Source organism: Urocampus carinirostris, unplaced genomic scaffold (genome assembly GCF_059441175.1).
Source record: "Urocampus carinirostris isolate Australia breed hairy pipefish unplaced genomic scaffold, RoL_Ucar_1.0 HiC_scaffold_52, whole genome shotgun sequence".
In the NCBI taxonomy this organism is placed as follows: Eukaryota; Metazoa; Chordata; class Actinopteri; order Syngnathiformes; family Syngnathidae; genus Urocampus; species Urocampus carinirostris.
Window position 1 is genome coordinate 52501 of NW_028283159.1, and position 7500 is coordinate 60000.

General features: G+C 60.7%; 2 non-coding genes across 2 annotated transcripts; both read left to right on the forward strand.

Moving 5' to 3' along the window:
* The first annotated feature begins 3680 nt into the window (after positions 1-3680).
* On the forward strand, positions 3681-5667 carry LOC148345351 (18S ribosomal RNA). Its single transcript, XR_015848651.1, has one exon. It is a non-coding gene; the product is annotated as an 18S ribosomal RNA (ribosomal RNA).
* Positions 5668-7009: 1342 nt separating this feature from the next.
* On the forward strand, positions 7010-7163 carry LOC148345352 (5.8S ribosomal RNA). Its single transcript, XR_015848660.1, has one exon. It is a non-coding gene; the product is annotated as a 5.8S ribosomal RNA (ribosomal RNA).
* The last annotated feature ends 337 nt before the right edge of the window (positions 7164-7500 follow it).

Sequence of the window (7500 nt, forward strand, 5' to 3'; positions counted from 1 at the left end):
TGGCGGGCACGATTCCCCAAACACCGGTCCGATAATACGCGCGCAATTCCCCAAACACCGGCCCGATAATACGCGCGCAATTCCCCAAACACCGGCCCGATAATACGCGCACAATTCCCCAAACACCGGCGCGGATTTCAGCCACTATTGGCGGGCACAAGTCCCCCAACACTAGCCAAGTTCTCAGCCACTAGTGGCGGGCACGATTCCCCAAACACCGGTCCGATAATACGCGCGCATATCCCCAAACACCGGCCCGATAATACGCGCACAATTCCCCAAACACCGGCGCGGATTTCAGCCACTATTGGCGGGCACAAGTCCCCCAACACTAGCCAAGTTCTCAGCCACTAGTGGCGGGCACGATTCCCCAAACACCGGTCCGATAATACGCGCGCATATCCCCAAACACCGGCCCGATAATACGCGCACAATTCCCCAAACACCGGCGCGGATTTCAGCCACTATTGGCGGGCACAAGTCCCCCAACACTAGCCAAGTTCTCAGCCACTAGTGGCGGGCACAATTCCCCAAACACCGGTCCGATAATACGCGCGCATATCCCCAAACACCGGCCCGATAATACGCGCACAATTCCCCAAACACCGGCGCGGATTTCAGCCACTATTGGCGGGCACAAGTCCCCCAACACTAGCCAAGTTCTCAGCCACTAGTGGCGGGCACAATTCCCCAAACACCGGTCCGATAATACGCGCGCATATCCCCAAACACCGGCCCGATAATACGCGCACAATTCCCCAAACACCGGCGCGGATTTCAGCCACTATTGGCGGGCACAAGTCCCCCAACACTAGCCAAGTTCTCAGCCACTAGTGGCGGGCACAATTCCCCAAACACCGGTCCGATAATACGCGCGCATATCCCCAAACACCGGCCCGATAATACGCGCACAATTCCCCAAACACCGGCGCGGATTTCAGCCACTATTGGCGGGCACAAGTCCCCCAACACTAGCCAAGTTCTCAGCCACTAGTGGCGGGCGCAAATCCCCAAACACCGGCCCGATAATACGCGCACAATTCCCCAAACACCGGCCCGATAATACGCGCGCAATTCCCCAAACACCGGCCCGATAATACGCGCGCAATTCCCCAAACACCGGCCCGATAATACGCGCACATTTCCCCAAACACCGGCGCGGATTTCAGCCACTATTGGCGGGCACAAGTCCCCCAACACTAGCCCGGGATTCAGCCACTATTGGCGGGCACAAGTCCCCCAACACTAGCCCGGGATTCAGCCACTAGTGGCGGGCACGATTCCCCAAACACCGGCCCGGCGCTGAGTATATGGCCTCCGAAAGGCCCATACATTCAGACGGGTCCATGTATTTTCAACGACAGCAGCAGTACCGCCAAAATCCATGCAGCGGCGCTGGATTTATGGCCTCCGAAAGGCCCATTCATTCAGACGGGTCCATGTATTTTCAGCGACAGCCGCAGTACCGCCAAAATCCATGCAGCGGCGCTGGATTTATGGCCTCCGAAAGGCCCATTCATTCAGACGGGTCCATGTATTTTCAGCGACAGCAGCAGTACCGCCAAAATCCATGCAGCGGCGCTGTATTTATGGCCTCCGAAAGGCCCATTCATTACCAACGGGGCTGCAGTAGCATCCCGCGGCCACGCAGGGGCAGATATTGTGAGGGAATTACATGGTAGTGGACGGAGCGCCCATGCATTTCCAATGGGAGTGCAGTACCTCAAAAATCCGCTCCAAGCCACCGAACTTGAGGGCCCGACGTTCCCTCAACACTAGCCCAGTGCAATCGACATTTCGTTCTGTGTACATTGTTACACAGAATGACAATACAAGGGAATTATTATTATTATTATTATTATTATGTATTCAGCCACTAGTGGCGGGCACAATACCCCAAACACTGGCCCGGCGCTGGCTGAGTTTATGGCCTCTGAAAGGCCCATACATTCAGACGGGTCCATGTATTTTCAGTTTTCCGTAGCAGGTGTGATTGTTTGTTTAATTAGGTAGTTTGTGTTGGTGACGGTGTTCCTAACTGTGGTGGCTTGTTTGTAGAATGTGGGGCCCTGCGTTTGTGTTATGTTGATTTCTGGTAATTTACTTTTTACTAAGTAGTCTTTCAGGTTTTTGTTTCTTTTAAAGGCTGAGATGATTTTGTAATCTTGGATTATGCTTGTGTTCTGTAGTGTCTGATTTATATTTTGTCCATTCATTCAGACGGGTCCATGTATTTTCAGCGACAGCCGCAGTACCGCCAAAATCCATGCAGCGGCGCTGGGTTTATGGCCTCCGAAAGGCCCATTCATTCAGACGGGTCCATGTATTTTCAGCGACAGCCGCAGTACCGCCAAAATCCATGCAGCGGCGCTGGGTTTATGGAATCCGAAAGGCCCATTCATTCAGACGGGTCCATGTATTTTCAACGACAGCCGCAGTACCGCCAAAATCCATGCAGCGGCGCTGGATTTATGGCCTCCGAAAGGCCCATTCATTCCCAACGGGGCAGCAGTAGCATCGCGCGGCCACGCGGGGGCAGATATTGTGAGGGAATTACATTGTAGTGGACGGAGCGCCCATGTATTGCTATGGCCAATGCATTTCCAATGGGAGTGCAGTACCTCAAAAATCCGCTAGAGGGCCCCGAACTTGAGGGCCCGGCGTTCCCTCAAGTGCCGATTTTATACCCCCTTCTCCAGCCGACAGCCAGAATTATATTAGGGACTCGCAATTTTGAGAGGTGAGCACCAGGGCTAATCAGCGGCCACCCGTGACCATTGAGTCCGACAGAGCAGAGGCTAGGGGCGGCCTCGCATCTCGCAATTACCGAGGGAAGATGCCGGTTCTCGAAAAATTTCTAAGTTTTTCAAATTTTAAAGTATTGAAGTATTTAGGGCGCTTCCCGCGGCCCTGGCTTTTGCATGTACCCCTCTAAGCTCCGGTTCTCGAAAAATGTCTAAGTTTTTCAAACTTTAAAGTATTGAAGCCGGACTTCCGCGGAGGCTGACAGGGGGCCTCCATCGAAGCACCCTTCACCCCCGGGTGAGCCGGCGTCGGCCCACGGGCCTGCCGGTTCCCCAACTGAGCGATTGGCACACGAGACCCGCCTCGGAGGGCCCACGTCGGCCGGCGCAAGCCGGTGTTCGGGCGTGCGGCTCCTCCGGCTTTGCGGGTCAAGCTCCAGCGCCGAGGATACTAGGCAAACGTTGGGCCCCCCCGAGCCGAGTGGATACCCGCCTCAGAAAGAGCTGGGGCGGTACGTACGGACGGCCTCACTAAGAGGGAACGGAAGCTACTAAAGCACACGTATAACTGTCCGATGTGCGAACGAAAGTGAGGCCGGACGAATCCGATACGAGTTACGAGTGAGGCGGGATCCACGGCTGGCACTCGCGGGGCCCTCTTGCGAAACCATGCCTCGGCGTGAACCTTTTGGCGGCAGAACCAAGACGAACCGAGGTCGAGCTTCCGTCTCGAGCCACACCCAGACGTCCGACCGTCGCGGAGCCCGACGCCACGCGTGCTAGGGCTCCGCGCGAAACATCGTTTCACGACACCCGCTCGTCAGCCCGTCCGAACGTATACGAGTGTCGCGCGGCCCCCCGGGCCCGGCTGTAGCCACAGCCTCGTCCCGGACCAGGGCCGCACCGCCACCAGCAGCGCCCCCCGGCGGCAGACGCACTCTGGTTGATCCTGCCAGTAGCATATGCTTGTTTTCAAGATTAAGCCATGCATGTCTAAGTACGAATGGCCAGTACAGTGAAACTGCGAACGGCTCATTAAATCAGTTATGGTTCCTTTGATCGCTCCACCGTTACTTGGATAACTGTGGCAAATCCAGAGCTAATACATGCAAACGAGCGCCGACTCGCGGGCGGGGCTCCGGCCTCGCCCCGGGGACGCGTGCATTTATCAGACACAAAAACCCACGCGGTGTCCGGCGGGCGGGGGCTCAGCCGTCGCGCGCGTCCCTCGCGTCCGGCCTCCGCCTCTCCGGGCGGGGGCGTAAGCGGCGCGGGCGGCTCCGCGCGCGCCGGTCCTCGTTCCGCCGGCCCGGCCCCCCCTTTGTGTTGACTCAGGATAACCTCGTGCCGATCGCTCGCCCACCCGAGGCGGCGACGACTCATTCGAATGTCTGCCCTATCAACTTTCGATGGTAGACTCTGCGCCTACCATGGTGACCACGGGTAACGGGGAATCAGGGTTCGATTCCGGAGAGGGAGCATGAGAAACGGCTACCACATCCAAGGAAGGCAGCAGGCGCGCAAATTACCCACTCCCGACACGGGGAGGTAGTGACGAAAAATAACAATACGGGACTCGTTCGAGTCTCCGTAATTGGAATGAGCCGAACACAAACCCATCGGCCAGCATCCATTGGAGGGCAAGTCTGGTGCCAGCAGCCGCGGTAATTCCAGCTCCAATAGCGTATTTTAAAGTTGCTGCAGTTAAAAAGCTCCTAGTTGGACCCCGGGACGCGAGCTGACGGTCCGCCGCGAGGCGTGCATCCGTCTGTCCCAGCCCCTGCCTCTCGGCAAAAGCCCCCGTGATGCCCTTCGCTGGGTGTCACTCGCGGGGCCCGAAGCGTTTACTTTGAGGAAATTAGAGTGTTCAAAGCAGGCCACACGGCCGCCCCTGCATATCGCAGCTGGGAATAATGGAATAGGACTCCGGTTCTATTTTGTGGGTTGTCATGAACTGGGGCCATGATTAAGAGGGACGGCCGGGGGCATTCGTACTGCGCCGCTAGAGGTGAAATTCTTGGACCGGCGCAAGACGGACGAGAGCGAAAGCATTTGCCAAGAATGTTTTCATTAATCAAGAACGAAAGTCGGAGGTTCGAAGACGATCAGATACCGTCCTAGTTCCGACCATAAACGATGCCGACTCGCGATCCGGCGGCGTTATTCCCATGACCCGCCGAGCAGCACCCGGGAAACCGACCAAGTGTCTGGGTTCCGGGGGGAGTATTGTTGCAAAGCTGAAACTTAAAGGAATTGACGGAAGGGCACCACCAGGAGTGGAGCATGCGGCTTAATTTGACTCAACACGGGAAACCTCACCCGGCCCGGACACGGAAAGGATTGACAGATTGAAGGCTCTTTCTCGATACCGTGGGTGGTGGTGCATGGCCGTTCGTAGTTGGTGGAGCGATTTGTCTGGTTAATTCCGATAACGAACGAGACTCAAACATACTAAATAGTACCGCGGCCCCCCGCGCGGTCGGCGGCAGAAAACTTCTTAGAGGGACAAGTGGCTCTCAGCCACACGAGAATGAGCAATAACAGGTCTGTGATGCCCTTAGATGTCCGGGGCTGCACGCGCGCCACACTGAGCGTATAAGCGCGTCGTCTATCCCCGCGCCGGCAGGCGCGGGTAATCCTATGAACCCCGCTCGTGACAGGGCCTGGGGATTGCAATTATTTCCCACCAACGAGGAATTCCCAGTAAGCGCGGGTCATTAGCCTGCGTTGATTAAGTCCCTGCCCTTTGTACACACCGCCCGTCGCTACTACCGATCGGATGGCTTAGTGAGGTCCTCGGATAGTCCCCGCCGGGGCCGGCCCCGGCTCCGGCGGTGTGCCAGAAGACGGTCGAACTTGACTATCTAGAGGAAGTAAAAGTCGTAACAAGGTTTCTGTAGGTGAACCTGCAGAAGGATCATTAACGTACGAGCGGCAGCAGATCCGCCTCGGTACACCCCCGACGAGCCAGACGCCGAGGGCGGCGGGTCGTCGCAGGCGGAGGAAGAGGGTAGACCGGGACGGGACGGGACGGGGGGCGCGGCGCGGGTCACTCCCGGGCCGCGCGTCGGAGCGAGTTCGGCGGGCGCCACGCGGCGCGGCGCGACGCGAGAAAAGGCGGCGGGCGATGTCGCGCTACCTCCGTGCGAGCGGGGTAGCGCGCTCGTCCGACGACCCCAGTAGCGCGGCGCGGCGCGACGACAGGCGACCGCCAGCGACGGGCGAAAGGCGGCGGCCGTGCGCGGGACCCCCGTAACCGGGGAATCCCCCTATGCCGACGACCCTAGCTCGGCGCGGTTCTCGCGCTTCCGGCGCGCGCTTCCGGGGCGGCACTCGCCTCGACGACCTCCCGTCCTTTAAAGGTAACGGTTCGGGCCGGCGCCCCGGCGTCCGTCCGCCCGTCGGTGTCGCGTGTCCGTGCGGCGCGGGGCTGCTCTCGGCGAGGGTCGCCGAGCAAGCGGATCCCCGCACGGATCACAACGGCCGTATGGCGGCGGCGTCGGGACGCCCGCCCGAGACGAAGGTTCAGGGCGACGAAACGGTGCTCCCACCGGCTACCTTTTTCCCCGGCCAAACGCGTCCGTCGGCCGGAGCCCTCGAGGGGCCGCGTAGCGCGCGCGTGGGCCGGCCCCCGGACACCGGAGTCCCTCCCGGGGCTCCGGACACCGGGGGTTCGGTTCCGCGCGGTCCGCCGCGGTCTCCTCTGTCCATCCATAGTCCGGGCAGGCCGCGGCCGGGTCGGGGGCCAGTCCCCCCTCGGTGTCAGCGCGGTCGCGCCGCCCTTGTAAACCAAACCCACTCGCTGACGGGTAGCAACACCCAAAGCGTCGCTTCGCGGCGCGGCGGGGCTTCCAAGTCGGATGGCCTTCCGGGGTCCGGGTAGGAGACGCCGGGGGCCGGCCTCAGCGCCGAGCCCCCGACCTACCCGGCGAGTCCGGTCGCCGAGTCGTGTCAGGCCCGAGCGGGAGACGCCGGGCGCCGGCCTCAGCGCCGAGCGCCCGACCTACCCGGGCCGACGCACGTCTCGGGCGCCGTCGCGGCCCCGAGCGGGAGACGCCGGGCGCCGGCCTCAGCGCCGCGCGCCCGACCCGCTCGGCTCGTCGCGGCGTCGCGCGTATCGCGCCCGTCGGTAACCGCGCCGCGGGTTAGGGGCTCGCTCGCGGGAGCGACCGAACGGCACCCGCGGCGCGTTCGTCTCCGGTACAAACCCTGTCGTGAATTTGTCTCCGATCGTCCCGGGCGGACGTAAAAGGGCCCAAACGTACGACTCTTAGCGGTGGATCACTCGGCTCGTGCGTCGATGAAGAACGCAGCTAGCTGCGAGAACTAATGTGATTTGCAGGACACATTGATCATCGACACTTTGAACGCACATTGCGGCCCCGGTTTTACCCCGGGGCCACGCCTGTCTGAGCGGCGCTTTCCAATCGATCGGACGCGGGCCGGGCCCTCCGCGACATTCCGCCGGTCCGTCCGGCGGGTGGCGCGAGAACCCGGTCCGCGCGGGCGAGGCTCGGGCCCTCCGCGACATTCCGCCGGTCCGCCCGGCGGGTGGCGCGCGACCCGTGTCCCCGCCCACTCCGCGGCTGGGGTTTCGCAGGGACCCCCGTCCCTTCGTACCCTCAAATACAGACTCGGGCGGCGCTCCGTGTCCGTCCGCCCGTCGGTGTCGCGCGTCCGCGCGTCCGGAGGTGCTTCTCGGCTGCCGGTGAGTACGGCTGGTACTTAGCATACCGAGAAGGTGCTCCGCGCGCGC